Below are 18,352 nucleotides of genomic sequence, written 5' to 3' on the forward strand. Positions count from 1 at the left end.
GTACCACGAGAATGTTCCCCTCACAGTGTCAACAGCTCTGTTCCAAAACATCAAAAAGCGACTATCTGCCACACCCATAGTACAGTCCTGATGGTTTCTGTACAAATTTTTCGTATTAAATATTATACAGGGGGTATGTGAGTGACAAACGTTGTTCAGCAGCAGCAGGTAAATGAGAAAAGAACGCAAAAATCAATGTTTAACAGCCCATCATTACTGAGGCCATTAGAGACTAATTACTGTAGTACAGTTGGAAAAGACTGCGAATTATGTATGACGGGCAACAGGTGGATTCCATATTTCTAGAGTTCGAAAAAAGTTTGGCGCGATACCCCACTGCAGCCTTTAACGAAGGTACGAGTATATGCAGTAGGTTCCAAGGAATGTGAGTGGTTCCAAGGCTTCTCAAGTACAGGGCTATTACAAATGATTGAAGCGATTTCATAAATTCACTGCAGCTCCATTCATTGACATATCGTCACGACACACTACAGATACGTAGAAAAACTCATAAAGTTTTGTTCGGCTGAAGCCGCACTTCAGGTTTCTGCCGCCAGAGCGCTCGAGAGCGCAGTGAGACAAAATGGCGACAGGAGCCGAGGAAGCGTATGTCGTGCTTGAAATGCACTCACATCAGTCAGTCATAACAGTGCAACGACACTTCAGGACGAAGTTCAACAAAGATCCACCAACTGCTAACTCCATTCGGCGATGGTATGTGCAGTTTAAAGCTTCTGGATGCCTCTGTAAGGGAAATCAACGGGTCGGCCTGCAGTGAGCGAAGAAACGGTTGAACGCGTGCGGGCAAGTTTCACGCATAGTGATGTGAAAGATTCAGTGTTTAAACCTCCTCTACCAAGAAACGTGCCAGAACTGCGAGCTCGCATCAACGATGCTTTCGAACTCATTGATGGGGACATGCTGCGCCGAGTGTGGGAGGAACTTGATTATCGGCTTGATGTCTGACGAATCACTAAAGGGGCACGTATCGAACATTTGTGAATGCCTAAAAAAATTTTTTGAGTTTTTGTATGTGTGTGCAAAGCATTGTGAAAATATCCCAAATAATAAAGTTATTGTAGAGCTGTGAAATCGCTTCAATCATTTGTAATAACCCTGTACTGTCCGTCTACTTAGCTGGGTGGGTCCGCCCCGATAGCTGAGTGGTCAGCACGACGGACTGTCATGCCAAGTGCACCGGGTTCGATTCATGGGTGGGTGGGAGATTTTCTCCGCTCCGGGACTGGGTGTTGTGTCGTCTCATCATCATCATCTCATCCCCATTAACACGCAAGTCACCGAAGTGGCGTCGTCAGCTCGAAAGACTTGCACCAGGCGACAGGTCTACCCGACGGGAGACCCTAGCCACAAGACATTTCCATTTCAAAACAGGCCGGAACGGTAGCTCAGCCTGTTCGGTCAGAAGGTTAGCTACCCTCTGTAAGAAAAAAACTGAGTGAATTAATCAACGACAAACCTAAACAGGTGTCAGCAGACATCCGCCCCAAACAAATTCAACGAACAATGTAGAACAAAATGAGATAAAAAAAGGTGGTAACGTGCTTGGTTCCCGTGAAAGTGCGCCCGGGTTCGATTCCCAGCCAGGTTGGAAATTTTTCTCCGCTCGTGGACTGGGTGTTGTGTTGTCCTCGCCATCATTTCATCCTCATCACCGGCGTGCAAGTCGCCCACTGTGGAACTGAAGTAAGACTCGCACTTGGCGGCCGAACTCCCCTGTCTGGGGCCTCCCGGCCAACGATGCCATAGGCTCATTTCATTTTTTTCTTAAGTAATGAGCCCCCTATGTTGCCCTCGACAGTGAGTGTTCATCAGAGTCAAGGATATCGTCAGGAGCGCTCCAGGGAAGAGTGATAAGACCGCTAGTATTTCCTGTACACATAAATGATTTGGCGGAAGGGGTGGGCAGTAATCAGCAGTTGTTTGCTGATGGTGGTGTGGTGTGTGGGAACGTGTCGAATTTGAGTGTTTGTAAGAGGATACAAGATGACTTAGACAAAATTTTGTAGTTGGTGCGACGAATGGCAGCTGGCACTAAACGTAGAAAAATGTAAGGTGATGCGAATGAGTGGGGGAACAAAGCCGTTCGGAAACAGTAGTCACCTGCTTAACACAGTCACGTCGTTATCTGGGCATAACGTTACAAAGCGATATAAAATGGAACGAATATCTGAGGATTGTGGTAGGGAAGGCGAACAGTCGACTTTGTTCAATTGGGAGAATTTTGGGAAAGAGTGGTTCATCTGTAAAGGAGGACGCTAGAGAGACCTGTTCTTGAGTACTTCTCGAGTGTTTGGGATCCGTACCATGTCAGCTTAAAGAAAGACATCGAAGCCACACAGAAGCAGGCTGGTAGATTTGTTATCGGTAGAGTCGAACAACATGCAAGTATTACGGAGATGTTTCGGTAACTCAAATGAGAATCCCTAAAGGGAAGACGACATTCTTTTCGAGGAACGCTGTTGAGAACATCCAGGGAACTGGCAACTGAAGTTGACTGCAAAACGATTCTACTGCCGCAAACATACATTTCGAGTGAGGACCACGAAGATAAGATAGAGAAATTATGGCTCATACAGAGGTATATAGATAGTCGTTTTTCCCTCACTCCATTTTCGAGTGGAACAGGAAAGGAAATAAGTAGTAGTGGTACATGGTACCCTCCGCCACTCTCCGTGCGGTGGCTTGAAGAGTGTGCAGACTTCTTAAAATGACCGTCCCGGTAACTGCGTGAAACACTTCAGGGAAGCCACAAAACAGAAGAAATCAGTAAGACTACACAGGAATTTTGATCCAACTCTAAAGTGAGTCCAAAACTTTAACTGCTGCGCAACGGCGATCGTTAAAGTGGATGGAGAATGAAAGTTCTCAAGTTTTTTCCGGTATGTCATCTACAGCGTAATCCAGTCATAGATGATAAAGGGAGATTCCGTAGAGCTATCAAATCGTCGTGTGTTAACTACTACGTTTCATCCACTTTCACAAACAGTCCCAGACAGTTTCTGTGGAGTTAAGGTCAGGTGTGATACGGTGCTTGAGTGTCTTGCAAACCAGAAAGGAACGCGTGTAGCTCTGTTAACACGGCTGCTGTCATCTTTGAAGTAGGGAGTGTCCACACCACACTCACCATGAAGAATTAAAATGAAGGACAGCACTTGGTCAGGGAGGATGTTGAAATAGCCATCCTGGTTCATGATCACAGTAACCTGAATTCGTGGTGAAAGTCATGGTACGAAAAACAGCACCAAAACATCACAGAAGCACCTTCAGCCTGAAGTATCGTCCCGCTCCCCACCAACACACACACATACACACACACACACACATACACACACACTGCTGGGTAAACGCCTCATCGGGCAGTAGGTGAACGGACGCCTTGCATCATTAGACAGGCAAATCAGTACAGTACACGCCTATGATCAGTTACTGTCCAGTTTCCGCATCGTTTGGTTCATTTACGACGGGCAGCTTAATGTACCGCTATTAGCAATGGCCCTTTGTGGTGTAGGTCTTTTTATTCTTGTCTTCAGTTGGAAAACTAGTTCGATGCAGCTATCCATTATACCACATCCTGTGCAAGCCTCATCATCTCCGAATAACTACGGCAACTTACATCCTTCTGAATCTGCTTACTGCATTTATCTCAAGAAATTTTTACCACCCACGCTTTGTTCCAGTACTAAATTGGTGATCCTTGATCTCTTAGAATGTGTCCTGTCACGATTCCTTCTTAGTGCAACAAATTTCTTTTCTCCCCAGTACTGCTCCATACCTCCTCATTAGTTACGCCATCTACCTATCTGATCTTCAGCACATAAAATCAGCATCAATTCCTGCCATGTCCGCTTCGTCTTATTATCAAGCGACCATTCAAATTACACTAATACGACATGACTGTGCTATAATTTATAACCTAAACTTCGATAAGTCAGTACTAGTTGTTGCGGAACATCTGATATTCATTGTTTGAAAAGCAAAAACCAGTAACTATCCCAAAATTGCTGGCCGAGGTGGCCGAGCGGTTCTAGGCGCTACAGTGTGGAACCGCGCGACCGCTACGGTCGCAGGTTCGAATCCTGCCTCGGGCATGGATGTGTGTGATATCCTTAGGTTAGTTAGGTTTAAGTAGGGCTAAGTTCTAGGGGACTGATGACCTCAGAAGTTAAGTCCCATAGTGCTCATAGCCATTTGAACCAACTTCCTAACACTTAAATTTGTATTCGACATCGAAAAATTTCCGTTCTTCAGAAACGCTATTTTTGTCATTGTCACTAAACATTTTATATTCTCTCTACTTTGGCCTACGTCACAGGGGTTTTGAAACCCGAATAAAAACACTCATCTGCTACTTTAAATGTGTTGTTTCCTTATATAATTCCCTTAGAATCACCTGATTTAATTTGACTACATTCCATTATCCTTCTTTTGCTTTTGTTGATGTTCATCTTACACTCCTCAGCCGAAACATTATGACCACCTATCTCTTGAGCCTGTATGTCCACCTTTTCCACGAAGAACGGCGACGAAGATTTGTGGCATTCAAGCAATGAGGCCTTGGTAGTTCCCTGGAGGAAGTTGGCACCACATTTGCGCACACAAGTCACCTAATTCCCGGAAATTCTGGGAATGGGATAGGGGCGATGAGTCTGACGCCACGTTCAATGACATTCAATATCTGTTCGATCGGGCCAGCACATCAACTGGAACTCGTCACTATGTTTCTCTAACCACTCCATCACACTCCTGGCCTTGTAACAGGGCGCATTATCTTGCCGAAAAATGCCACTGCCGTTGGGAGACATGATCGTCATGAAGGGGTCTACGTGGTCTGCAATCAGTGTACGATACCACTGGGTCGTCATGGTGCCTCGTACGAGCTCCACTGGAACCACGGATGGCCACATAAATGTTCCCCAGAGTATAATGGAGCCATCGCTAGCTTGTCTCAGACCCGCAGTACAGGTGTCAAGGACTTGTTCCCCTGGAAGACGACGGATTCGCTCCATCCCATCGAAGTGATGAAGAACGTATCGGGATTCTTTAGACCAAGCAACGCTCTGCTACTGCGCTGACATGCTGCTGACATTGGCAGATGCATGGATCATCGGCAGCGGAGGTCAATCATTAGCAGCGTTCGGCGCACTGTGTGTTCAGAAACGTTTGTAATTTGTCTGGCATTAGAGTGTGATGTTAGTTGCGCTACAGTTCGCCGCCTGTCCTTTTTTACCAGTCTGCCCAGCCTGTGACGTCTGACATTTCTAATGAGGGGTAGCCGCTCAACCCCGCCACATGTGGACGTTGTTTCACAATGGTTTCGCCACCTATTGAAGACACTCACCACATCACTCCTCGAACACTCGACAAATCGTGCAGTTTCCGAAATGCCCATGCCGAGCCTCCGGTCCATTACAATCTTCCCTTGTTAAAACTCAGGTAGATCACGCGGATTCCCCATTTTACACACGGACAGAACGCTCACTGGTTCTACGTTTACCGTGCGTGTGTCTGACTAGCAGTCTTTCCTCATCAGGTGACGTTGCTATCGTCTGGACGGGTTTTTATCGATATTGAGTCGATGGTCATGATATTCTAGCTGATCAATGTATATATTCCATTCAAGACACTGTCCATTGTCTTCGACTGCTCTTGCAAGTCCTCTGCTGTCTCTGGCAGATTACAATGTCATCGGAATACATCAGTTGTTTTTTTTTTCTTATTCTAAACTTAGATTCCTTCACCAAATCCGCACGGGGTAGCCGGGCGGTCTCAGGCGCCTTGTCACGGTCCGTACGGCTCGCCCCGTCGGAGGTTCGAGTCCTCCCTCGGGCATGGGCATATGTGTTGTCCATGTTAGTTTAAGTAATGTGTAGGCTTAGGGACCGATGACCTCTGCAGTTTGGTCACATAAGACCTTACCACAAATTTCCTACTCCAAATTTTTCTTTGGTTTCCTTTTCTGATTCTTTAATGTACAGATTGAATAACTTCGGGGATAAGCTATAACCACTGCTTATCTTTCATGCCACTAGACTCTTATAACTGCCGTCTTCCGAACAAGTTGTGAACAGCACTTCGCTCCCTTTATTTTACCTCAGAATTTCAGAGAGAGAATTCCAGTCACTATTGTCAAAAGCTTTCTCTAAGTCTACAAATGCTGTAAACGTAGGTTTGCTTTTTCTTAACCTACCTTCTAAGGTAAGTCGTAGGGTCAGTATTGCTTCGTGAATCCTACATTTCTCTTGAATCCAGACTGAGCTTCCCCAAGGTCGGCTTCTACCAGTATTTTCCATTCTTCTGCAACGAATTCGTGTCAGTAATTTGCAAACATGACTTACGAGGGTTGGAACTTTAATTGTCGCAACTATTTATTTACAGCTCGAACAAAATAGAGACGTGTTTGACAGTTTTACTGGCCTTCAAAGTGGTCACCAGCATTGCGTATAACCCATTGCCAGCGATGTGGAAGTCGTAGGATACTCTTAGCAGTGCCAGTGTCTCTAAGCTGGTCGTAGGTTGTGTTCCAAAAATGAACAGCACACTTTCTGCAGGACCTGACCGTCATTTTGCAGGACAATGCTCAAGCACGTACAGTGCAAGCTGTTACCGTGTACAGTGGAAGCTGTTACTAATTTGTTTGATTGATGGGGCTGCTAAGTGGTATACCACCTACTTCACTCGCCTGACTTAAGCCCTCGTAAGTTCAACTCGATTTCTAAACTGAAGGAAACACTTCACGGCATTCGCTTCAGAATTGCTACAAATTCGTCGGGGAATAGACCGCACCGCTCGAACTGTCAACACAACTGACACTGCTAAGAGTATCCTACGACTTCCGCATCGTTGGCAACGGGTTATACACAATGCTGATGAATGCTTTGAAGGTCAGTAAAACTATGAAACAAGTTTATATTTTGTACGAGCTGTAAATAAATAGTTGCCACTGTTAAAGTTCCAACCCTCTTATAACAAATTATAGCTCTTAAAAAAATAGTTATCAAAAATGATAGTTCGGTAATATTCATAACTGTCCGCACCTGATTTCTGTGGACTTGGAAATACTACATTCTTCCTGAAGTCCGACGGAGTGTCGCATGTCTGATGCATCTTCCACTCCAGATGGTGAACTTTGTCATGGCTGGCTCTCCGCGCCTATCAGTAATTCCGACGGTATGTCCCGGCACCTTGATTAGACTTGTGTATTTCATGCTCTGCCAAATTCTTATCGTAGAATCATATCTTCCATCTCATCTTCATCTATGTCCCCTTCCATCTTTACAATACTGTCTTCAACTTCATGACCCTTGCATAGACCCTCTATATACTCTTTCCACCTTTCAATTTTCCCTTCTTTTTGGCGTATCGGACGCAAAATGTCCAACGTCCGCTCTGAAACTGGTTGAAGTGAACCTGCAGTCTCAAAGGCACTGCTGTCAAGTTCGAAACAGACTGTCACTGACAAGGCGTGACCCTTTTCTCCGGCTATTGTCGGCTATGATTTCTTTACGACCACTCACGCAGCTCTAGGCTGCCTTTTTATAAATACATATATACTTTTTCCCTTTCATTATTTTATCCATACAAATTATAAAAATGTGTGTGTGTATGCATGTATGTGTGTATGTATGTTCCACATCTTCTCCTAAACCACTATACCGATTTCAACCAGTCTTTGTATACGTAACAAGTGCCGTCGGGAAAGAATCATTTTCGGGGCTACAACCACTCATCTATCAAGGGGGTAGGGGTGCGAGTGATGAAGCAGTATAGCCCACGACGCGAGAATAGCCGTACTTTAGTTATCCATTATTTGAGAATGAGAGCACTTACAGGCTTGCAAGCAGCTTTTCACTTAATTTCAAACGTGTACGATTTTCTCTCTGACGATCCCTGTAAAATAAAGACAGGAGCAAAGTTGTTCGCTTGCTGCATTTTCTCTGTTCATCCAATAAAACTGCCACATTAAGCACGATGTTTTAATTTATTATTTCTTCGTGACGCATTTTGCAGACAGTATTCACATAAACCACTGAATGTGCCAGAAAAATTACATAATTGTACAGCACTTAGTTCATGAGCTACGACGTTATAAACACTGAATGCGTGAAAAACTACCGCATCATGCTAGTCGTTTAAATTTATTGCTTCGTTGGTACTGCCTACATTCGCAACATTTTCCGCAGACATTAAAGAAATTTGCCGCTGAATGTACCTACAAAAATACATTATTGTACGATACATAGTGCAGGAGACCTGACGTTAAGTACTGAGTACCGTGAAAAACTGCTACATCATGCGTGACATCTTAATTTGTTACTTCTTCATTACTCACTCTAATCGCAACACATTTCGCAGACAATATCCACATATGCCGCTGAATATCCCTACAAAAATACGAGTATGTCATTTGGCGACAGATAGTTCAGGAAATATGACGGGATGAACACTGAGATGCGCGAGAAACTGCCGCGTCGTGCCTGGCGATTTAGTTTATTACTGCTTTACTGCTACCCCCATTCACAGCACATTTTGCAGACAGTATGTAGATATACCACTGGATGTACCAGCAAAATTATATCATTTTGTAGCACATAGTTTAGGAGGTTCGACGTCATGAACATTAAGCTGCGTGGAAATAAAACTGCAGTGTGAAATCCAGTAAACATACAGGTCTAATATGTGCACAAATACGTGTGAAATGTGTTAAATATGTGTGAAATATATGTGGCACGTGAGTATGCGAGAAAATCCGTGGATAAAAAGCTCATCCTTAACCCTGGGAAGAATTTCAGTCAAATCTGGTGCATATATATGTTACAATCTAAAAAGGAATACTTTAGGGGTAACAATCACGAGCCTATTGGAACGAGTGTGACAACGTGGTGGGTGAGAGAAGGGAGTACGAGGTTATGGACAGACGTAGAGAGGAAAGGATGAGACAGGTACAGATGGACAGAGGTAGGGGACAGAGAAATGGACAGGGAGAGGGAAGAGGAGGAGATGGAAAAAGGTAGGGGGAGGGAGAGACAGGCAGAGAGATGGGGGGAGAAGGAGATGAACATGGATGAGGGGGGAGAGGAAATGGACAGAGAAATGGAAGATGTGGAGATGAACAGAGCGAGGGGAGAGGAGGAGACGAACACACAAAGGAAAAGGGAGGAGATGAACGAGGAGGACAGAGACAGGGGGAAGGAGATGAACCCAGAAAGAGAAGGCGGAGATTGAGAAAGAGAGAGAAAGAAGGAGGAGGAGATGGGAGGTGGGAGGAAGAGATGGACAAAGAGGGAAGAAACAGAGGGGTGAGGAGTGGAGCACATGGGCAGTGAGAAGAGGTGGTGGAAATGGACGGAGAGAGGGAGAGGTGCAGGTCATGGATACGGACAGCAGGATGGATAGAGAGAGGAGTAAGGATAGGTGGATAAAGAGAGAGAGGATGGGTGGAGCATAGGGGAGGAAGGAGGAGATGGACTAATAGAGGTTGGAATAATTAAATATCCTGACAACATCGGGTTTTCTCAGCTAGTCTTATTACCTACTAAAGATCCAAAGAAACTGTTACATCTGCCTATTATCCTGTAGGGCCCAGTGAGTACGCAGAAGTGACGAAACACGACGTGGCTTCGACTCAACTAATATCTGAAGTATTGCTGGAGGGAATTTATAAGAGTACAAGTGGATGCAGATCTCTTCTGAACCACACGTTGCAAGGCATCCCAGAACGATTCAATAATGCTCGTGTCTGGGCAGCTTGGAAGCCAGCGGAAGTATTTAAGAATTGCGTTCTTGGCACCATTCTCTAGCAATTCTGGGCGTGTGGGCTGTCGCATTGTCCTGCTGGAATTGCCCAAGTCCGTCGGAATACACAATGGACATGAGTGGAAGAAGGTGCTCAGACGGGATGCTTACGTACGTATCGCCTGTCAGAGTCGTATCCTTAAGTAGCAGGCATACCATATCACTCAAACTCCACACGTTCCACACCAATACAGAGCCTCCACCAGCTTGAACAGTCCCCTGCAGGGTCCATATATTCATAAGGTTTTCTCCATACCCGTACACGTCCATCAGCTCGATACAATTTGAAACGAGATTCGTGCGACCAGGCAACATGTTTCCAGTCATTAACAGTCCAATGTCGGTGTTGACGGGCCCTGGCGAGGCGTAACGCTTTGTGTCGTGCAGTCATCACGCCTGAATATAAAGGAGGCGAGGAATAATGTGTTGTCAGTAGAGAAGCAGTCACAGCGGAATGGCTCGGTCAGCAGAGCTCACTAACTTCTACTGTAGACTGATCGTTGCATATCGCCGGAGTAATCCATCAGGATTACTTCAACCGTTCTAAAGCTGCTCAAGTTGACTGTTGCTGATAGGATCTTGAAGTGAAAAAACGAACGAACAACCTCAGCTAAACCGGGACCAGGGAGACCTTATGCACTCAAGAACAGGGACCGTCGGGCATTGCTGATCATGGTTATAAAAAATCGCGTGAAATAAGTAGACTGGATCCCTCGTGAGTTCCAAAGGGCTACCAGCAGTACGGCTAGCACAGCGACGGCTAGCACAGCGACTAAACTCAGGGAGTTAAAAATAATGGAGTAAAAGAGTCGAGCAGCTCCTCATGAGCCACACATTTCTGGTCAATGCGTAAACGGAGCTTGGAGTAGCTGTGAAAAGTGGGGACGACTGGAAACGAAAGATTTGGGGTGATGAATCTTGCTATACCCTGCTGGAATCTGCTGGAAGGGTTGGTGTTTGGCGAATGCTTGAAGAGCGTTACCTGGCATTATGTTTAGTGCTAACAGTGAAGTACGGAGAAGGTGGTTATGACGTGGTCCCTTTATTGACATTTAGGAAACGCTAAATGCAGCAGGGTATGAACACATACAGCACTGCGTGCTGCGTACAATAGATGAACAGTTCATAAACGGTGATTTTTTTGTACCAGAATGACAATGCACCCTGTCGCAAAGCAGCATCTGTGAGGGAATTGTTCGTGGACAATAACATTTCTGAAAAGGATTAGCCTCCCCAGTCTCCCAACCTGAATCCGATGGAACACCTATGGACTTCGCTCCCTACTCCAGCGTCCAACATCACCAACTTCTCCGGTTTCGGCTCTCGAGGAAGGACGGGCCCTCATTCATCCTCAACCATTAACACATTCAAAGGTCTCTAGCAAAGTCAAGCACTCATAATGGGGAAGGGTGGAGATGTCTAATACTCTACTGGCCATTAAAATTGCTACACCACGAAGATGACGTGCTACAGACGCGAAATTTAACCGACAGGAAGAACATGCTGTTATATGCAAATGAATAGCTTTTCAGAGCATTCACACAAGGTTGGCGCCGGTGGCGACACCTACAACGTGCTGACATGAGGAAAGTGTCCAACCGATTTCTCATACACAGACAGCAGTTGACCGGCGTTGCCTGGTGAAACGTTGTTGTGAGGCCTCGTGTAAGGAGGAGAAATGCGTACCATCACGTTTCCGACTTTGATAAAGATCGGATTGTAGCTACCGCGATTGCAGTTTATCGTATCACGACATTGCTGCTCGCGTTGGTCGAGATCCAATGACTGTTAGCAGAATATGGAATCGGTGGGTTCAGGAGGGTAATACGGAACGCCGTGCTGGATCCCAACGGCCTCGTATCACTAGCAGTCGAGATGACAGGCATCTTATGCGCATGGCTGTAACGGATCGTACAGCCACGTCTCGATCCTTGAGTCAACAGATGGGGACGTTTGCAAGACAACGACCATCTGCACGAACAGTTCGACGACGTTTGCAGCAGCATGGACTACCAGCTCGGAGACCATGGCTGCGGTTATCCTCGACGCTGCATCACAGACAGGAGCGCCTGCGATGGTATGCTCAACGACGAACCTGGGTGCACGAATGGCAAAACGAAATTTTTTCGGATGAATCCAGGTTCTGTTTACAGCATCATGATGGTCGCATCCGTGTTTGGCGACATCGCGGTGAACGCACAATGGAAGCGTGTATTCGTCATCGCCATACCGGCGTGATGATATGGTGCGCCATTGGTTACACGTCTCGGTGGCCTCTTGTTCGCATTGACGGCACTTTGAACAGTGGACGTTACATTTCAGATGTGTTACGACGCGTGGCTCTACCCTTCATTCGACCCCTGCGAAACCCTACATTTCAGCAGGATAATGCACGACCGCATGTTGCAGATCCTGTACGGTCCTTTCTGGATACAGAAAATGTTCGACTGCCACCCTGGCCAGCACATTCTCCAGATCTCTCACCAACTGAAAACGTCTGGCCCTTGGTGGCCGAGCAACTGGTTCGTCACAATACGTCAGCCACTACTCTTGATGAACTGTGGTATCGTGTTGAAGCTGCATGGGTAGCTGTACCTGTACACGTCATCCAAGCTCTGTTTGACTCAATGCCCAGGCGTATCAAGGTCGTTATTACGGCCACAGGTGGTTGTTCCGGGTACTGATTTCTCAGGATCTATGCACCCAAATTGCATGAAAATATAATCACATGTCAGTTCTAGTATAATGTAGTTGTCCAATGAATACCCGTTTATCACCTACATTTATTCTTGGTGTAGTAATTTTAATGGCCAGTAGTGTATTAACACTTCTGATCAGCAGGGTACAGCGCTAAAAAGCGACCATTGTGCTCTTTTCAGGTACCAGTTTCACTCTTGAAACTAATGATCCCAGCGTAAAATGATTCCTAGTCCTCAACTGGATGGTACTGCCATACTGACAATGCACGTCGTCTTCGATATAGTCATAAATCAGGTCTGTAGACAGGTTTATAACTTTCTATTCACGTCGCTCAGCATACAGTCCCTATGCTAAAAAGCTATCACCAAAGAAAAACTTTTCATTTCCTTACATTTCAAAAATCTTAAGAGTCGCTATCTTGTTTCATTCAATAATAACAGTAAATTAAAGAGAGCACAGTGAACGGAATATAATTTTCTTCTTTGCTCACAGAGTGTCTACTTGAGACCTGCGTAATACTTTATATCGCCGCACCGTAACGAACACCTAGTCACGCAAGCTCAGCTCTGCCCAGGTGGCCGCTACTAATAAACGCGTCAGCTACCTCCATTTCCAGTATCCTTTTCAACTGAGTTATAGATCTGCCTGTTCCGACGATCAATCTTGATGTCAGTTGAAGACATATGTGGCTTAGGACGGTCCTGTTTGATGTACGTGACTTACGCAACACAGTGAAAAACAGAGAACGCTGCTAGGAAAACAATTTACATACCAACACGTATGCACAAAGGTAAAACGACTGTGTAGCCGGAACAGCTTCTGTCTTGCGACATCATGCATGTTTCAGTCCTATTCAGCACGTCATCAGTGAAATAATAAATGAAAATCAGCTGTTAAAAAAAAACGTGAAAGATAAATTACATTGTTATTCAAGTTCTACAGCGTATTATTAATTCATGAACCGGTTATGTGCTTCTCGAACCATTCTCTACGTGTAAATACACTGACGGAAAAAAGTCGGAACACCAAAAAATAATTAATGTAGAGTAATGAAATTTCGAGAATACATTTGTCTAAGTAACATATTTAATTGGTTAACATTGCAAAAGCACAGGTTAATGTAAGCGCGAGATAAGCTATTGTAGCTATGAAAATGCTGGTACATTAATAACTGGCGTAACTTCCAGAATGTTAAATGCAAGCATGCAGACGAGAGTGCGTAGTGTTGTGTAGGTGCCGGAGGTCAGTTTGAGGGATGAAGTTCCATGTCTGTGGCACTTGGTCGGCCAGTACAGGGGCGGTAATGCTGTTTATGGATGACGCTGGAGTGGTCGTCCGATGAAGTCCCGTATGTGTTCGACTGGAACACCCCCTGGAATGCTGTTCACGAATGGCAGCACAACAGGTCGAATCACCAGACTGACGTAAAATTTTGTAGTCAGGGTGCGTGGGATAGCCACAAGCGGCTCCTGCTGTCATACGAAATCGAACCCATGCCGTAAGTCCAGGTGTAGGTCCATTGTGTCTAGCACGCAGACAGGTTGGTTGCAAGTCCTCAACTGGCCTCCTTCAAACCAACACACGGCCATCACTGGCACCGAGGCAGAACACACAACAAATTTCTACCCTACCCTCCACTGAGCTCTCGCTTGATGGAATTGAAGTCGCATATGGCTGTGGTTTGGCGTTAGTGGAATGACGCTATAGGGCGTCTGGTTCGTAGCTACCGTTGAATTAACCGATTCGTAACCGTTCGGGGAGTCACTGTGGTGCCATCTGCTGCTCACAAGGGAACCTCCCCTTCGCATCCCCCTCAGATTTAGTTATAAGTTGGCACAGTGGATAGGCCTTAAAAAACTGAACACAGATCAATCGAGAAAACAGGAAGAAGTTGTGTGGAACTATGAAAAAAATAAGCAAAATATACAAACTGAGTAGTCCATGCCTAAGATAGGCAACATGAAGGCCACTGTGAGCTCAGGAGCGCCGTGGTTCCGTGGTTAGCGTGAAAAGCTGCGGAACGACAGGTCCTTGGTTCACGTCTTCCCTCGAGTGAAAAGTTTAAGTTTTTATTTTCAGACAACTATTATCTGTCCGTCTTTTGGGAGTGATTATCACATCCACAAGAAAACCTAAATCGGGCAAGGTAGAAGAATCTTTTTAGTCATTCGCCAAGAGTATAAGTTAGGTGGGTCGACAACATATTCCTGTCATGTGACGCACATGCCGTCGCCAGTGTCGTATAGAATATATCAGACGGGTTTTCCTGTTGAGGAATCTGTTGACCTATGACCCTGCGATCAAATGTTTTCGGTTCCCATTGGAGAGGCACGTCCTTTCGTCTACTAATCGCACGGTTTTGCGGTGCGGTCGCAAAACACGGACACTAAACTTATTACAGTGAACAGAGACGTCAATGAACGAACGGACAGATCATAACTTTGCGAAAATAAAGAAAGTAAACTTTTCACTCGAGGGAACACTTGAACCAAGGACGTCTCGTTCTGCAGCTGCTCACGCTAACCACGGAACCACGGCGCTCTTGAGCTCACAGTGGCCTTGATGTTGCCTATCTTAGGCATGGACTACTCAGTTTGTATATTTTGCTTATTTTTTTTCATAGTTCCACACAACTTCTTCCTGTTTTCTCGATTGATCTGTGTTCGGTTTTTCAAGGCCTATCCACTGTGCCAATTTATAACTAAATCTGTGGGGGGTGCGATGGGGAGGTTCCCTTGTCAGATTTCTGCTGAAAATGCAACACAATGCGACATACACTGAACGCGATGGTCTTCCCTAACGGCAAAGCTACGTGGCCGTCCGGAGATCGGTCTTCTTGCGCCAGTACATTCTTGTTAACACCGCCGTCAGCAGTCATGTACAGTGGCTACATTCCTGCCAAGTCTTTCTGCAGTATCGCAGCAGGAACACCCATTTGTCGTAGCCCTGTCACACGACCTCGTTCAGACTCAGTGATGTGTTGATAACGGTGTCTTTGTTGCCTTAAAAGCGTTCTTGACTAACATCGACTCATCACGTCCAATCTCAAAGGTAATTAACGCTCAGGACCGTCAGAGTGTGTATTTAAAACAAATATGATTTGTATCCTCATAGAGGCGTCCTATCGCCACTCTTATACGACTGGCGCGAAATTTGAATAGCGATCATCTTTCAGATGTAGAAACACGCCTACCAACTTTTGTTTGTGTTGCACAACTCCTTTTTGGTGTTGAGATTTTTTCCCGTCGGTGCAGAACGAGTATTCTTTTGAGGACTAGTATTAGCAATGTTCTCGCCTTTTTTCTCTATAACACATACGTGCAAATCCTCTATGTTCGTAGTTTAATGTCTGGCTGGCAGCAATTTTATTACACATGGGAAAGAATACACGATGAAATAGGCAGGGTCCTTTTCAAGGGAACTGAACATTCGTTTGCACATAACGATGTTGTGGTTTAGGAATATCAGGATAAGTTGATAAGAATAGCTATCTGTGTAAATAAAAAAGAAATCAACGCCTTCTCCACTACATCACGCTCGCTCGGGTGAAACGCCGAGGCTTATAGAAGAAAATGCATCGATTCGAGATATATGGACGGAATTTGATTGAGATGAGAATTTCCTGGCAGATAGAGATCTGTGTTAGCTTGTATAGAGAGTCCAGTAGACGCAGAGGTAACATGGGTGTCTCTCGAGGATGCACTTTACGATCACTAGTGTCCTTACTGCATTTAAGTAATGATCGCTAATACTGATTACAACTGAACCTTTTGAAAAGTTACTGAAGTATGTGTGATATAGTGTTCTAAATAAACAAATCTGTGATACACTGTATTCTACTAATAGTGTAAAGATAGCACTAGACTAAATGTAAAATTAATGATCCACACCCGGACTATATATACACGTGGGAGAAATTATGTGGAAATGCAATCCACGGTTTTATAGGTTCCATGAAGTATAATGAAATAGGAAAATTGCAGATTTATGCCAGAGGCTGCTTACAAACTAGGCTTGACGACTTACGCTTGTTGTGCACTGCTTGAGGGTGTGATATCCGTAACAGGTTGTGGTATCAAAGATACGCTAGCGAGGACACCTTGGACGGCTACGGCTCCGCTAAACAGTCCGCAGCTCGTCGTCCAGTGGCTAGCGTTGCTGCTTCTGGATCACGGGGTCCCGGTTTCGATTCCCGGGCGAGTCGGGGATTTTCTCCACCCGGAGTTCAAGGTGTTTGTGTTGTCCTCATCTTCTCATCATCATTTGGGAAGTGGCTAGACTGGAAATTAAAAGGTTTGGAACTTGTACGGGCACAGATAACCATGATGTCGACCACCCCACAGACCATCATGATCATTATCATCCTCTGAACACGTCGGAAAATGCCGCGGAAGTACTGCAAAATCTGTGCTGACATCCAACCAACGAAAGCAACCACACACATTCAGCATATATTGTGTTACGAATAGATCCATCCGACTTCAGAAGACTCTACCTTCTATGCAAATGAAGATAGAAACTTGGAGTTAATTTTAGCTTACGTATCGAACCTGCAAGTTCACCTTGACGCCACTTGTAAGTTTCCAGTTCATAAGGTTGCTGGTAGGAGTCTCACTGAAGAAGCTGGCTAGCTCGCCCGCTCTTGCTCATTTATTACTAGACGTGCACTGAGTTGACATAGTGATAACACAGAAGCAAAGGCATTTTGCGTACTCCGTTTCAATAGATGCAATACAGTGACGAGGAGCGTCCAATAAGTAATGCAACACATTTTTCTCTAAAAATAGGTTGGTGTTATTTAAGATTCTAACGCACCATATTATTCCCCACTGTTTTGGTTATAAAACCATATTTTTCAACGTAATCTCAGCGTAGTGCGACGGTCTTACGCCACCTTACTGGGAGGACCTGTACATTCGCGTGGTACCACTCTGCTGGTCGACGTCGGATGCAACGTCTTGCTGCGTCAGTAGCCCGGCCCCGACATGTCTCACGTACTGCTCCCCGCGGAGTGCGTCCTTCATTAGGCGAAAGGGATGGAAGTTGCAAGGTGCGAGATCCAGGCTGGAGGTTGGATGAGGAAGAACAGATTAATGAAGTTTTGTGAGCTCCTGTCCGACTCTTCTGCATTTTTGTGGCGACCAACACTCTATAGCCGCTTCTTCAGTTTCCTGACGGTAGTACAGTACACTTCAGAGTTGGTCGTTGCTCCATGAGGGAGGACATTAGACAAAATAATCTGTTACGAGTCCCAGGAGACCGTCACCATTACCAGCTGAGGGTGCGGCTCTGAACTTTTTCTTCGGAGGAGAGGTGGCTGGCCGCTGCGGCCGAGCGGTTCTAGACGCTTCAGTCCGGAACCGCGCTGCTGCCACGGTTGCAGGTTCGAAATCTGCCTCGGGCATGGATGTGTGTGATGTCCATAGGTTAGTCTCAGGTTTAAGTAGTTCTAAGTCTAGGGGACTGATGACCTCAGACGTTAAGTCCCATAGTGCTTAGAGTCATTTGAACCATTTTCGAGGAGAGGTGGTGTGGAGTCATTCCATGGATTGCCGTTTTGTTTCCGGTTCGAAATGATGAACACATATTTCGTCCCCCGTGACGATGTTCAACAAAAATTTATCACTACCAGCCTCGTAACGAGCAAGCAATACCGCAGACATGGTCCTTCGTTGGTCTTTGACGTCTCCTGTTAGGCGGCGAGGAACCCAGCTGGAACACACCTCTGAGTACCCCAGCTGTTGGATGAGTTTACCGGAACTACCATCAGAGACGCCCAGCTGAGCCTCGAAGTGTTTGATTGTGATCCGTTGCTCACCTCGAATGAGAGGGTCCGTAC

This window comes from Schistocerca nitens, chromosome 1, assembly GCF_023898315.1.
Source record: "Schistocerca nitens isolate TAMUIC-IGC-003100 chromosome 1, iqSchNite1.1, whole genome shotgun sequence".
Lineage (NCBI taxonomy): Eukaryota > Metazoa > Arthropoda > Insecta > Orthoptera > Acrididae > Schistocerca > Schistocerca nitens.